The sequence below is a fragment of the Bacillus rossius genome, chromosome 11 (genome assembly GCF_032445375.1).
Source record: "Bacillus rossius redtenbacheri isolate Brsri chromosome 11, Brsri_v3, whole genome shotgun sequence".
Lineage (NCBI taxonomy): Eukaryota > Metazoa > Arthropoda > Insecta > Phasmatodea > Bacillidae > Bacillus > Bacillus rossius.
Genome location: NC_086338.1, coordinates 39624262 through 39641155, shown reverse-complemented (window position 1 = coordinate 39641155; position 16894 = coordinate 39624262). Strand labels below are relative to the sequence as shown.

Sequence of the window (16894 nt, the reverse complement as noted above, 5' to 3'; positions counted from 1 at the left end):
GGGAACCCGCGGGAGCCCACGGGCGGAAGACGCCAATCCCCGACAATTGACTCGAGTGCCGACGACGAGTCGGGCCGAAGGAATTTTCTTCGCGCGCCGCCGGGCAACACACACCCCGGCTCTGCATGCACTCTGAACGCATGGCGTCACCATGCCGGTTTCAGCGGGATGGATAACGGGACGCGAACAAAAAAAAAAACATTCCGATGAATAACGAACAAAATTGATAAGCTTACGTCAAATTTTGATCTGATTCCCGTCAAGGATACTCTCCTCGGCTAGCGATGCACACCTATCCCAATGTTGATTCCATGAGTGGAAGCATTTCTGGAAGGGCCTTCATCTGTTCCGTCTCGGACCTCTAAATGTAGGGAATGGAGTCGACTATTTTTTTTTTTTTTTCATTTTAGCACAAACAATTTTTTTTTTTGGTCTCTGTTTCTCAAACACAACTTATTGATGACGCGTTTTTCGCGGATTCATTTGTCATTCAATGCCATTCATTCATGTCCAATTTTGAATATTCTACTATATTTTCCAGTTTAAAAAATTATACTGGAATAAAATAGCAAATTGAAATATAAAATTATGCCCCCCAATTTTCTTAAAAAAAATATTTGGTATTAGATATCTAGAAAAATGTGTTTCATAAATGCAAAATTAAAACATAGCCATGTGTTGAAAAAAGTTTCTTCGAATATCACAAACTATTTCTTGGCAACTGGTTTTCAAAGAATCTTTTGTGAAAGTGCAGATTTTTTTCTGTGTACAATTGGCAGGAACATACAGTTATTTTTAATTTTAAAAAGCTAAAACATTTTCAGAGATAGTTTCCAAATACAACTATAAACTGAGGTGAGGCATCAAAAAAAAAAAGCATGATAGCAAAATACTGCTGCAAATTAAAGTTGCGTGCCTTCCAGCTCCAGTTGCTGTTTATTTAGGGACTTTTCCGTGACCTTCGTAACCATTCCTTCAGTTTCCGTACTTTTAGGACTTTCGGGACTTTCGTGAACTGCAGACGCCCCGTGGTCCAGACTGGCGTGATAGAACTGTGGGCCGGTGAAGAATAGATAGAGACTACCAGATAAGCGACCCAGACTTGGCGGGTAACACGGTTTTTGCATCGCGACTGGAGACGGGGGAAGGAAGCCTCATAGATTCACAGACACCCGAACAGTTGCGAACGCCTATACGGGAGTTCGCAGCTCGCTCGTGCAATTTCGTGGTCGGAATTTAAAAAAATATATATATTGAAAGAATCGTTCATTGTTAAGATTTTATAGAATTTCAAATGTTCCTTAACATAGTTATGATCAACCTCCAAAAAAAAAAATATTTGCGATAATTTTCAGACAGTTCCTAATATACATTTAATTTTAATAACAGCAAAAAAAAAAAAAAAAAGGATCCCAAGATGCACGGACGTGGATTATTGAAACCTGCGTGCGACTGTGGGTCGATGGATAGCAGGTTCCTGGCTATAAATAGCCTGCAGTCGTGCGGCGTGGCAAGGCGTGCAACGAGAGCTGGCGATTCCACGTCAGGCAGACTACCGACAGCTGTGGCGCGGGCACCACAGTGGCGCAACTGAACAGACGAAACATGGCCGCCAAAGAATTCGCGCAGTTGCGAAATACCAACATCAAAAATTCAGTTTCAAATATAAAGACAACATAGAAATCTCTTAAACATAATAAATTAGATTAAAAAAAAAAAACAGTAATTTTACAAATCATTCTTAGTTCAAAATATGGATTGGTGTATTAACAGAGTGAAGTATTTGAGTACAAGGGCAGAATATTATACTTCGGAATATTTTTTTTTACGGTTGGTAGCAATGAAATAAGCAAAGCTGTCACATGCACGTGTGCAGATGTGAGCCCGTGTGTATTTAGTTTTGCAATTTGAACTGAGGTAATGGCTTTCAACACTCATACTTTTCGGCTATCCAGGTTTTTTTTTTTTTTTTTAATTTTTGAAACAAAAGATAAATCATTAGTGTTTTGGTTGGTTCTGTATTGAAAAAAAAAAACAATCTTGAAAATTTATGGTGAATATTTCCAGCAATGAACGATCACAAAAATAAAAATAATAATAATACAGGTTGCCAACATTTACTTTCGAAACGTTAACGACTTTTAGGTTGTTAGGTTGCACATAAATACCGCACAGTTCGCTGATTCCCAGAGAAAATAAGAGCGTTAGTTATAGCATTGAGATGCGGCTCTTTAATCTTCCTTGCTTTGTGACTGGCACAGGCCGGCGCACAAAGGTGGCCATTGAGAGTACGGGACAATTATTCTCCCCTGTCGTGTTCGCAACCTGCATAACTAACAACCTCAGTAGTCCAGATCCCAATACCACAACAATATCGATGACGTCACCCCGGCGTGGCGGCGCTGACGTCATTAACATCCCCACGGTCGGACGGAACAAGTGCGGGAATATGAGCGGAGAACCTTCACGCGCTTGTTTTGCGCAAAATACGTTTCCTTTGTGAAACCAACTTTCGGGTATCGTGTTTATAATCTACAGCCGGTATCTAGCGTAGAACACAATACCGTATTTTACCTACGCAATCGTATTATATACTGCAACCCCACCCCGTTCAGCATATTTGACGATGCCGATCTAATAAATGTTGTTTATTTTTCAACTATGATTTTTATATTCCAGTATCGTAAAGTATACTAGAGTCAATATTTCCTTTTACATGCGGTTAGTTACTTTAGGGCATATTCCAGATTTTTTTGCCTTGCAGAATCTGTTTAATCATTTCGGTACGAGTTTGGATTAAAACAATTCTTTGAACATACACCATTGTAGTTTCGCACTGTTCGCCATGGAAAAATTTCAAGAATGCAAAATAAGAAACCTTGGACAACAGAGCGAACAAATGGACTAAACGATGAAACTAAACAGGTATTGTGGACAACACACCGACGCCAGCACAGATGAAGACAGTCAAACTTTAAATATAAACAGCTCAAGAATTCCGTTATGAAAGAAAATAACATCACAGACGTACACGGTGAAACTGCCTTGTCGTTGTTAGCCCAAGTGTTACATGATAAAATACATCAATGCTTGTGTGCGGGGTGTGCTCACGTTGTTACGACTTGCAGTGTTAACGCGTGTTATTGCGTCAACTGATGCCGAGAGCGAAGTATCACGCGTCGCAGGCCATAGGCGTGCGCAGGACTTCAGTATTGGTGGTGCCAGATTACACAACAGCCCTATTATTCACGGACCCGAGCCTAAAGCGGGGGGTCGAGGGGTCCTCCCCCGGAAAAATTTGGATTTGAAAGAGCAAAATGGTGCTATTTAAGGTGTTTCCGAACAAAAACATTAAATACACAGATGTAAAAATATTAACATTTTGTATGACAAATTATGGCTTTGAACGTTATAATCACCAGGAAAACTACTAAACTATTTACAGTTTTAAGCTTTGTTGAGCCATAAAGTAAATTGCACAAATTGTTTGCACGGAATTCATGCTGGTGGCTTTGAAAAACCGTACTTAAATGTTTTCTGAAGATGCCAAATAAATGCTAGAAAAAAAAAACATTCTCAAATGTTAAGTTTTAAAATCAACAAATCAAGGGAGTTTTTGTAACATACCTTAAATATGTAAAATATTAAAATAATAAAAACACACAAATAAGAGTGGGCAAAAGTTTTAACTTTTGGAATACAACAAAAATGTTTTGTCGGCGACTGCATATAAGTCATCGAGTAAGCCTATCCTTTTAACTAACTAAACTCTCTCTCTTTTTTTAAATAAACCCTGGCGGACGGCGGCTATTATTCCGTGCGCCTGCCGAGTGGAGTGAACAGTGGACACCGAGCGCGCATTCTATGTAATTCGAGGAGAACTATGAGAAGTATTTACATTTCAGAAGTTTTGTAGCCGCGGCCCGCGTGTACAACACAAGTAATTGCAAATGGCTTGTTTTCGTGTGTATAGTTGGTTAGATTGATAATTGATATACTGATAGTGTTATGAGCACATATCTGTAACTCGACACGATTGAAAAACATATTTTTTTTGGAAATAATACGGATTTTTGTAAGTATGTATTATTTATGCTTGTAAAAAACAAAATAACGTTAACCCTAATGGTGGTGCCAAGGCACCTGTGGCACCTAACGTGCGCACGCCTATGTCGCAGGCGGAGTTCCGGACTTTCTTGTTTTCGTCAGACGTGGCGAGCATCACACGCTACTAGCAACGGGGGATGAAGTGACTTTAGCCAGTGCGTACTTACATTTCAAGCAAAGACTGCAGGAACCAGCAGGCGAGGGGCGTAGATTGGGAAGAAATCGATAGAGAAATTAGAAAGAAAGGCATGTTTTACATTTGTGTGATGTACCCAACTCTCTAAAGAGCTAACAGAACATTCTTCCTCTTCAAGTTCTTCTAGGAGCACAACACTTTCAGCCATTTCAAACCGTTTCACAAAAAAGACGCACCCTTGCAAAGTATCCACACACTGTCTGACGACACAAGGGAGCATAGGAACATCTGTGTTCCAGCCTATACGGTCGGCACCCCTCCACCTGTCCTCCCAAATGTGCGCCCTTTAAGGGTAGATTAGGAGTCGGCTTACAGATCAATTTAACATTCCAGAACAAGTAATATTAAGACATGATAACACGATACATCAGGGCAGTTTGTATGCAGCTCAACTCCCCCACGGATCTGACATCCCCACCGAGGCGCAGGGGCGGAGCTGGGAGGGGCTTGAGACCTCCGCCAATCACGCTGGAATGCGGCTCTACTCCGGACAGCGCAGACCAATAGAAACCTTCAAGATTCATCGACCTCGAGTCAGACTCCCGAATATCACGCGTTCATGCATTTTCTACTATTTTTTTTTTATGTGTAACGTCTTAGTTCTCGGTATGCGAAATTTGGTGGGAGTAATTTTGCGAAGGCGACGGAAGTGAAGGAACGGAAATGTGAAACAACAACAGCGCTGCAATCTGTGGCGGATGACGAGAACTAAAGTTCACAAAGACGAAGGGAAACTTTATAGTATTAACTGTTCAATGAATTTTAACAAGATAGGTAGTATTTCCATAAAAATTCCTCGTCGAAAATCAGGACCATACACGGGGTTAGGTTTTTTTTTTCAAGCTTTTTTTTTTTCGCTTTTATCGGAGCCGTTTCAAGAATATAGTTTATAATTTCTGTCTGCTAATCAAATGATTCAACTGTCGAAGTAGCTGCTCCGGCAATTAATTCCGGCGGCGAGTGCGGAAAAATACGTGTGATTCGTGTACAGAAATGTAGTTAAAAAAAACACAATAGTTTGCTTATATTTCTTGCGCTCGGCCATTATTTTAAAGAATTCTACGTTAAATTCCGTGTCCGAGTTTCGTATTATAAGTGTACTTGTACATGAGAATACATTAATTTTCTCGCTACAGAGGTTGGATGTTTGTTACACATCACTGGCGAGTACTGAACGACTTGATCACATATTATTACTATTATTATTATTCTGAACGCGAAGTTGCACGAGAGTGCAGCGAACATACTTGTATGTTCGGGGACCGCTCGGGGGTCAGTGAACGAACGGTAAGCTTTGCGAATGATGGGGCCAGAGAGTCGACTTTATGGGAGAAGTCAAGTCTCGCAGCGAAGTAGTACCCGTACTGCCCGTTTTCCAGCAGAGCTGCAGAGAACCAGCGTCGCGTCAGAAGCAGCTGGAACATAAGGTTGAAGTTGCAACATCTCGCGGCACTTTGCGAAGGAGTAATTTCCAAATACCGCGAGCGTTCTGGCAGTTCCATGCAGGTGCTGCAGTAGTGGACTCGAACTCGCTGCTTGTTGTGTGACGCTGTGGTTTGGTGCCCAGGGCTCGGCTTGTCTCCCAAAACTACTCGCAGTCGTTCGTCGTGACCTATCGATCAATATCGATTAACCGCGTGACATTTCTGAAGTGAGAACGTCGGTAGTGTAAGCCGGGGCGGTGACATCATTAGAGCGTGGCAAAAGTGTTACGCTCGGAGGGCAATTAAATGGGCAACGGTCAGGGGTTGGTGGGGGGAACGAGTGTGCTCGATGTCATTTTTGGATTATATCACACTTAGAGTCGCACCTGTGTTTTCGTACCATGTGCGTCTCTGCCTGAGGACGGGAGCAGATAACAGTTCCCGAAACGACGCTTGTTTCTGTTTTAGAAAAATATTGTGTTTGTTTCGTCTTTTCGTTTTATTGTGTTTTTGTCTCGTTTCAACTGTCGTGCTGAATTTTTTGGGGTTCAAATCATCATTTGTGGGGGTTTTTTCGTTCTCTTAGTCCATTTTTCTTCGTTTTTCTTTGTTTGTTGACCATATTCCTGTTATGGAATATTATGTGGTGTATATATCCTGTTGACAACAGCAATTTTTGCTTAATTTGTGTTTTTTGTCTTTTGGTTTTTTGTAGTTTTCTTCTACAGACATACATGTGCTTAGCAATGGCGTATGTCCAAAAGCTTACATCAAGTCATGCACTCCCATTGCACAAATCTTTCAAAGATAATATCACACTTATTTGCTCACATCCTTATACCTCCATCTGTTAAATTTTACTTCTAACGCGCCACGCGATAACGCAATCATGCGATTATATAACCGTTCTTAATGCAAATAATAATGTTAAGCATTTTGTCCGAGTACCATAATTAGTTTAAATACCGCGTAAGGAAAAAAAAAGTCTGTTAGAGTACAAGCTGTAAACGAACGCACATGACGCAGTTCACGTAAAATTATTTTGGGAGTTGTATTGGTTAGAGCCACGATCATTTCGTTCCAGGATAGACTCAACTGTCCTATTCATAAACAGGAATTTTTTTTCCCTGAAGTGTTCAGTGGCAACTGGGTAAACTACGTCTTCTCCTCTTTCATTCCTGGCACGAAGTCAACCAGGGCTGGTCAAAAAGCATTATTGATTATAGTCCAATCGCTGAAGTAGTGAAGATGTAAACGTGTTTGAAGTCTACTTTGCTACGAACCCCGAAATCCTCGCACCTCTACGTCTGGTGAATCGGACGCGCTCGGGGAAGACAAAACGACTCGAGTCTACTTTAATCTTTTCTCTTTTATGGACCAGGTGCGTGCAAACACACGCACACTCCTCAATCTTACGTCATCGCTGAGAAAGCCGAGGCTTCTGTCTCACCTCCCACGCCGTGTACTCGTTCCGGTTATTGTTTCTCGCCCTCTCCCTCCTCCGTTCCTAACGAATACTGTTTTCTTTCTTCTTTCGAATTGAATTTAGAATCGAATATCACTATATTCACGAATATCGAATAATTTTCTACTCAATTTTTTTTTCACGCTTCACAGGAGTTCAAGGAAAACTATAGCAAAATAAAGTAAAAAAAAAAAAAGAGAGAGATACGTTGAAAATTCAACAATTTAAGACAGATGTAAAATAAAGGAAAATTAAAAAACTAGCATTGCATTTATTTATACTAGTAAATTTTAAGTTTGAAAGTTGCTTTGTTGATCTAGTTACAATACATAAATTAGAAATTTATTATATCATTATTTGCTAAATATAAAGCAATGTGAGAATAATGTTGCAGTACAAATCTAAATTACTGAATAAATCATCTTGGCCTCATACATTATACGTTTTTAATTTTTTTTTTAATGTATCCGAAATGGTGTAGGCTTATCTATATATTGGTTACAAATAATTTTAAGGGAAAAAAAATTCGAAATATTGAATCGAATATAAAATTATTCAATAATATAGAATATCAAATGACTCGCGACTATCGAATATAAAACTATTTGCGAATATCGATTATCAAAATATCCAAGAATATCGAGAAAAAAAATTCGAGTACTCGCGGACCCCTAAAGAGGGCATAACTGAAACAAAACGCCTTCCACGGGAAGCTTCGCAACGTGCAGCCATAACAGTTCCAACGTGCGACAAACATAGTTTTTTTTTTTTTTTTTTTTTTTTTTTTGAGCATGTACGGTACGTAACGAAAAGTATCGTAATGAAGAAGAAAAAAAAAGTGTGACGCTCAGAGCGCTACGGAATGTGTAACTATCAGGAGGAGAGTGGTTTAACTGCATTGCTATTTGACGCCATGTTTGTTCCACTTGCACTTCTACGGAGTCGAGCAAGTGGGTGTGACGAGGCCTCGTGGCTGCAGACACGCCAATTGCACATTACACACCACCAGAAAACTTCATTTTTCAGGTTTATGAAAAATTTGGAAACACATTGACTTACACGTAACATGTAAATGTACTGTAATGGACACGGAAAAGTCATGGGTAGAGACCTGCAAAATTCGCGGTTTCGATGGCCTTCAGGATAGACTACACATCCTACCCCTGTACACTTGGGCAAATAACGCAAGTTCATTGGCTGCCGACTTGTAAGTCGTCTCAGCTGGTCTGTCTGTGATTCGATCCTTCTTTGGTTGAGGGTTCATATCTGGTTGAGATTCGTCCAGATGAACATTAAGCCAATAGCAAAATTATCTAAGAGGTATATGTGTTTGAATTCTAGCCTATCACCGAATGAATCCGCGAATTTTGCAGGTCTCTAGTCATGTAGTCATGGGTATAATTTGTGTCGTTTAAATTCATCAAAAAAAATTACGTCAGATCAATATGGTTGTCAAACATTGAAACGATCCCCAAACATTTGAGAGAAAATAGTAAGTCTCTACTGGTAAGGCTTTCATTCGAGAGGAATTGAGTTCAAATTTCGATCCAGTTATTTCTTATTTTTTATTTTTGACGTGACGTCTAATAAATCGATGAACGCCGGCTGCAAACACGAAAAAGGATGACTCATTGTCCCGTTACGCTTTGTCCCGTTACGCTCATTGTACACTTGCGCCGCATCTATCTCTCTACCACTCGATTGGAACAACCATCGATTTGACTTTTTCGAGGCACATTAAACTTGAAACACTCCCATTCGTTTCCTACTTTTCCTATCATCGTCCTATCCTTAACAGAATAACACAGATTGGAAGAAGTTAAATAGCAAACATGTATAAATGTTATAGTTAAAATAATCTCTTCGTTAAAGTAATAAACATATTCGAATTAATGAGTGCAAATAAAAGTAAATTTATCAATTAAATTGTGGATTTCATTTCACTCATTCTTTGTATCCTTACAAAATAGTGATAATTCAATAAAAATTATTCAATTTTATTCATAAAAGTATGCAATCATTTCATCAGTGTTTTGTTATGACGTTGTCACGTTAAACTATCGTCCGTAAACCGACTTTACAGACAACCAATTTTTTTTACCGTGTGCATGAATGACTCCAGGCGAACTCCTGGATGGTAAACCTTGCAACAAGCCAAGCGTGCGATTAGTTACGCTTGTCGTCTCCGACCGGGTCAGCGACGCGCGGAATGTCCTCGGCGAAGGCCTGTTTTTTCATTCACGGCGCAGAAGGTAACGGGAGGCCACCGCTGCACGCGCGACCCACGCCAGAAAACACGCGCCGGGCCGTGTGGGCCTCAAAACAAAGCCCAACAACGCAACGCGCAGGGCCCGCTTTCACGAGCGACTCCGGGGCTGTTTCCGAACCTCTCCTCGCAGGAGCCTCGAAAGAGTTCATATTAAGGGCCCCGCCTACCCGGGCACACAGACGGTGCGCAGAACTTTAGGAAAAACAACGCGATTTCAAAACTACTCAAGATATCCGAGTGGGGTCTGTCCACAAAAAAGGCATTTAAGAGTTCGCTGAGGGCCGAAAAGTACTTTTGATTTCGGATTAAGTTTTTAAACTGTATTTTTAGAAGAGTGAAAATGGGAAAAACGTGTGTTTTCAGAGTAATTTTTAGACGTAAATGAACCGGTACAGATTCTTGAAAGCACTTAAGGGACATGCATTACACATTTATCTTCATTTCTTCACCATATAATTGAACGGTCACCGCTCCATTTCACAGTTTTCCTGTGACGACGAGAAGACTGCGCGCCAGTTCAGAGCCTTGCGCTTAGAGGCTATTCGACGCTAAAAATACCAGTGAGCGTCGCGCTTATCATCCCGCCTCACTAACACACATACACACCTGACGAGGCGGACCCCTTAAGGGTGTCACGTTCATCATAGTTTTATATTTACATTCCACCCGGTTAAACTTGACGATTTTATTATAAGTTTTTTATATATATATATATCATAACTTTTGCACAAATTTCTGGATGAATTGGATTTTTCACGTTTTTGTGCGGTGTGGATAAGGAGAATCATATGGAATATAAAACTGGAACTTTTTAGGTTTTGAAGTCAATTTTTACGGGAAGCTATGTGACGTGGTTTAATTTATTTCACAAAAAACATGCATGTATTTTATTTTACCAGGCCTTTTAAAATCATCCGAATTTTTTATGATTTCAAAAGGCTAAATAAAACAAAATAAATTTTTCTGAAAGAATTTTAAACCATGCCATCCAGAAGCCACTAGCATTTCCTTTTAACTAAAAAAAATTTCAGTTATTTATTCCATTTTGTTTTCCTTATAATGCACAAGATTTTTTCAACTTGTGTTGTACCCACACACGAAGTTAGTCGGTCGACTTCAGACTCGCTCTAAAAATACGTTTGTTTTGTATGTGTGTTTTTTTTATTAGCGTGGTAACATTCAGTGGTTTTAGGACTCGTTTTAAGCAATATCTGAAATATTTCATCCAAATCTATAAATCGTGTTAAAAAAAACCAAGCAAACAACAGCAGACAAAATTTACGGAGCTATTAATCGGCTTCTCGGGCTTCGTAAATTCTTTCCATATACAGAAAAAAAATTCTGTACGTTTACAAAAGATTCCTTTGGAAACCATTTGCCAAGAAATAGTTTGTAATATTACAAGAAATATATTGCAACTTTGTACAACACATGAATTTGGTTATTTTTGCACATATGAAATACTGAGTACCTACTTCTTATGAAATTCGGCGTAACATTTGATATTTTAATTGATGTTTCATTCACGCATAGTTTTTTTTAAAACCACGGAAATGATAATAGCATATCCAATAATTGAACTTTATTTTGTTTTATTATGCTAGTTAATGTGTGCAGTAAATACTGGAAAGCGCTTTACGAAAATAACTTTAAATTACTGGAAGAATTGTAAGAACACAAAAGATAAATGCCCGGGTAAGAATCCAAACCCAGTATTACAGCACAGCGAACGCCATTTTGTATTGATGCAGTTGATTTGATGTAAATGCAAAAATTTACAAAATTCTGCAATTTTACGTGAATATTTCTGTTCAGTATACAAAAAAAAAAAACAATTGCAGTGCAGATTGACAGGATATGTAGGGTCCTGAATTGATACCGTGGGTCGTTTAATGACGAACTCGGCCGTGTTGAGGTCGGTTAAACATGTGCGAATATCTATGGGCGGTATTGATCGGGTGTGAAATACAGAACGGAAACGGGGGGAGGGGGGGAAGTTTATGGCAATGTACATGCATTCGCTGATCCCTGGAAGGCGTAGAAGAGAAAAGGGAGGGGGGAGTAGAGTAGGAAGGGGTCGTGGTAACAGCAATAATTACTGGCGCTGATCGTACCCGGCCAAAACAACCCAGAAAAGTCAACAAGCAGTTCTCTCCCCCTCCCCCCACCCCAACCAATCAACCGTCCCAATAGTCAGCGCGCAATAAACTAGGCTGCCATTGCACGGGTGAACTGCGAGCACAGAGATCGAAGGCGTGGCACACAATCACAACGAAAAAGCGCCGTTGACGTATTACATTCGCCAACGAAGAGGAGGAAAGGGAGAGATCGCATGATACCATGTGTGAAGCGAGAGCGAACAGGTGCGCGAAATAAGCTGTCTTCCATGCCAGTTTTTATCTGGGTCCAATTTAAAAACGTATTATTTTAAATTTAAAAACGTATTATTAAAGTTAAAAACGTATTATTTTATTGGAAAATGGAAACATGTAATTTTTCTTCTAATAATAAATAAAAAGCAGAGTAGATAATCACTTGCTAGAATTTTCGTAAATGTTTATTTTATTCAGAATCTCACGTGATAACGTTATTTAACTGTTTAAACAAATCTAATTTATGCAATTAAAAGTTTAATTTTGCGAGAAACATTACAATGAAAATGTAAAAGAAAAAAAAAGTCCCTAGCAGGTATAACGAATCCGAGCCCGCAGATTATCAGCTCATGTATGTTACCATTTCACCACGCCACTGACCTAACAAGTGAAGAAAAAATATCAGTTAAGTAGTATCTTTGTTGAATTAAAACTTTAAATAACTGACAATTGCGGCAAAGTTACAAGCTATTGCTATGTATTCAAACCCTACCATTCTTCTGTTTCAAACATGTATGGCGTTTGAATGACGTATGGTCACGCAATCTCTTTATCATTAATAGTTAAGCTGTGAGTTTGGCGCATTTCTGACGCTCCAAGTTTGTCAGCTGGTGCTTTCTTAAAATCAGCGAAAAGCATTTTATTGCCATGATTCTATCATCTATGCAGGAACTGTACATTGAATCAAACTAAAAACTACTTATTTGTTACTTTCTTCCTAACGTAGTTGAAAAATTGTTATGTGGACATTAAATAAATAAAATGTCTACAAATCTGACACGGATTATCCGGAGATCCGGATCAAAAAGGGCCGGTTGAAAAAGGTTTTACTGTACTCGAATGTGAGTTAGCAAAATGAATTCTAAGGTTCTAAGTTCTAAGGTGTCCATCGGGAATAATAGAGCTGGGGCGATTGAAGGGCCGGATCGCTCGTATTCCACTGTCACGACGAACCAAGTTCGATTCCCGGCAAGACGTTTCGCAAGTGGCCGGGGTGGGTTTTCTCCTAGTGCTCCCGTTTGTCCTCGCCCACGCATTTTCCGTCACCTCTCCATCGTACCTTTGAATATATATACTGTATAGAAGTCGCGAGTGGATAGGATTTACTCTACGTTTTTCAGGAGCGTATGATGAGCAGCTTGGGAACTTCACCGCTGCAGTGCGCTGCCGTAACGCCCTGTATCGTCTTAGTTGTTATTTACACGTTAGAGCGCAGAACTGTCGCCCGCTGTCATTCCCCGCACCCCCCATCAATCATTCACTGAAGCTCAAGGTCGTTCAACGGGAGAGGGAAGGGGTGTTTGAAGAGTTCGACACTTGTCCGCTAGGGACCACCACAAGTCGATGCCCTAGAGATGGTGGCGATTGCGGCGGTGAATTAACCAACTACCTCAAAACCGTATTAGAAATTTTGACCTGGGCTGGCGACTTCTATACAGTATATATATATATATATATATATATATATATATATATATATATATATATATATATATTCAAAGATCGTACCTTCCGCCTCTCGTGACCTCGAAGTGGACGAGGCGTCTGACCCCAATTCATTCATTCATGTATTCATGCATTCCTTTACCACTGGGATCCTTTCAAAAAAAAAAAAAAAGAGGTCATTTCAACTGGAATAATCTCTCCATTTACCTTTGTCATGCTGGCATCTCAGTACCTCAATGGACACGACGCAAATAAAATAATTTTCTAAACCAATAACGTTAAGACACATATATGACGTCAGCGCGACAAAATTTACACACGCGACAGACTTTCCCATAAGAAAAGGTTGGTTTATTTTTATCGCGTCGCGGGAGCTAAATGGTTGTACGTACTAGTGTGTGTGTGTGGGGGGGGGGGGGGGGGGGAGGGCGGATATTTACTTCATTCGTAGAAACATATTGTAATATGTTTATTTACAATATTTTTATAAAATAATTTTATCTCAAGCAGGTACATTAAAACAAAAAACTTGTAAACATCGATGACTGTCATGAATATGTAGTGTCGATGCAACGGCACGAAACATTTTATTTTTACTTATTTATTTCTGTTTGTCACCCAGTAAAAAAAATCGTATGCTTACGATAATGCTATATTTTTTCTGTCGTATCACGACTTTCGTATCGCGTCTGCCGCGCTATTTTGATTCTGGAGTAGCACATATTCACTGCCAACAGTACTTCAACACGCCATTGCTGCACAAACAAAAAAGAAAAATATATATATCACTGCTCTACTTTAAACGCATACAAGTACTAGTGTATTGTGAAACCTCAAATAAAAATTGTAACAATACCTAATTTAAAGATTTTATGTAAAATTATATGTATTTCTGTTAATATTGGACGTTTATACGTATATTCGCAGAGGAGCAGCGTCGCTAAGGAAAAATTTTGCAATCAGTTCTGGCAAGACTTGTACTAATCATTTCAACTACGTTAGATGTAATATATCGGAAAGCAAAAATTTATTCTTGAACAAGGACAGCAAATATACTTGTCAATGTTAGTACTTTCTACGTAAAATTTTCAAAATTCCGAGCATTGAAAAAGATAAATATTTGTAAATTAAAAGTTGAAATTCGCCAATCTTTCAAATATATTATGCGCGTACTTTATAGAGTCACTGCAAAAATTCCTAGACACGCGATGTCATGTTTGGCGAATTTTACGAATCTGCAGAGCCGTAATAAATCAACATAGGCCGAGGTCGAGATTAACTCGTAAAACCGATGGTTCCGTATCAGAGATGTATACTTGTACTCTTAACTTGTCAAATATATATTAAACGAAAGTTTTTTTTCTTTTGTTGGATTATAGAAGAGGCTGACCTATTTTAGAAATGAATATCGTATTTATTCAATCTCTTGTTCCCTATACTCAAAACTGAAATCTAGACGTCTCATATGGGCAGGGAATTTTTTCTATTCGGTGCAACAGCTATATAGCTACATAACTCCCTTCTCTCTTGACGCCCCCCCCCCCCCTTTTCCCGTTCCATTCAACGCAAAACCAACTCACCTGTTTCATCCGGCTCTACGCTACTCCACTGGTGGAGTGGCAATTCAGGGGGGAGAGGTGAGAACCTTTTGTCGTGTTCTTCCTTTTGTTATTTTACCAATTGATAATGTTCTTTATTTTGTTATTGTTTAAAAGAGTACATGGCACTACGGACCCTCCTCCATCATGAAAAGCCCCCCCCCCCCCTTTCCCCCCAAAAAAAATCACCCTTCCGTTTTGAGCTAGATTCGCCCTTGGGTTCAGCGCACTGAGAACACAAATTTTGTAATTTCTGATTATAGACAGGTATTTTCTATGTCGACAGGCGAGGGAAACCTGTGGAACGCCGTAATGCAATACACAGTTCCTAAACAGAAAATTTCAGATATGAGGCCCTGTTACAATTCGAAGATCAGTTGTTTCTCATAAAAGTGCCACTTCAGCCAATCTGAACATTTGGAACTGACTTCTGACGATCGTTTCTGACCAGTTTTGCTGTCTGGGACTGCGGTAGACCTCAGATTCATTTATCAAAGAGTTAATTAGCTATATAAAATGGTTATATTTCCTGAATGTTAAAGTATATACGTTAGGTTTCTGTTAGTTGACTAACGAACTAAGTTCGAGCAATATTTTAATTATAACGTCCACTGTCCAACGAAAAAAGAAAAACTACGCCTATTCGTACTGATATTTCCAGCATTTTCATAATCTACCAACGTTTTTTAAACAACCTATCAAAATCATAATTTACACCAAACTTTACTTATAAAAATCGTAAAATCCACAATTTTTTTGAAGAAAATAATTTAAAGTTAAAAACTAAGAATACGTAATGATATTATGACCAAATAGGTCACATTTAATATTTGAATAAATGGATAAACCTTAAGTTTTCACATATTTAATACTGTATGTAATACTTTCTATGAAATTTGAAGAAAAAGATTAACCAACAATGACTTGAAATTATATATATATATATATATATATATATATGTATGTGTGTTTATCATTAAGTAATTCAGTTAGTTTTATTTATGTGTGTATTGTACAGTGAACAGTGCCAACAAAACGCAAAGGGGCTAATTTGAGCCGTAATACAAGTAGATCTAGAAGCATGCGAAATAGAAGAGATCAAAGAACCGAAGAAGAAATCCAGCAACAAAATACTGATGCGCGAGTGAGCATGGCGCAATTGCGTCAAGAACAATCAGAAGATACTCGAGCTGAACGCAATGAAGTAAGAAGATTAGAACGACAATCACGCCGTTTCACAGTCAATACCTCCATGCCTCTTTCACCACATCCTCATATACCACATCCTTACACACTTACAATAAGTTAGTTTTTTTTTCTACACTAGAAATAATTTATATGGCAAAACAACGTTTGCCGGGTCAGCTAGTAAAACAATAAAACTGTTGCTTTATTCCAACAAGTCTCGCTAGAAAAGAGAGGAAATACTAAAAGCAAAAAATAAGGAATTTCGTTTGATTGTTGAACGGATGAATGAATGAAATAATTAATGAATGAACATGATATACAAGAAAAGATTTAGGCACTGTTATTCTCTGGCCCTTGCTCACAAGGAAGCAGGATATACGCTTGACCCGTTGTGAATTTTGAACCCTCCAGGGAGAAGCGGCGAGAATAAAAAAAAATACATAAAAGAGACGACCCAAGAGGGGGGGACTAGCACATCTGCAACCTGCTACCTGCTAGACCTGTTTGGGCTGAAGCCTCCCCCTTTGTAGTCAGCACACCACTCTTGTAACACGGGCGCACATCAACAGGTTCCCAGGCTTGCGGGCTAGCATGCAAATGCGGTGTCACCTGCATCGCATATGTTCGGAAACATGAGCAGCAAATCAACTGCGAGTGAATTTCACATAAATATTTTCCTAGCTCAACAAAAACAAAGTTAAAAGAAAGACGTAAAAAGGTTGCTTGCCCGCGTCACACCACAACTGCGTGCCGGTTGCAGTGAAACATACCGCTACAATTGTCAACAATGAGACGCTAAAATAAAATAAAAACTACCTTACGTGAACGA

General features: G+C 39.2%; 1 protein-coding gene across 4 annotated transcripts in view; it reads right to left on the bottom strand.

Moving 5' to 3' along the window:
* LOC134536844 (plasma membrane ascorbate-dependent reductase CYBRD1) overlaps nt 1-16894 on the bottom strand; it is a 168892-nt gene that overhangs the window by 93363 nt on the left and 58635 nt on the right. The gene's annotated exons all lie outside the window — the stretch shown is intronic.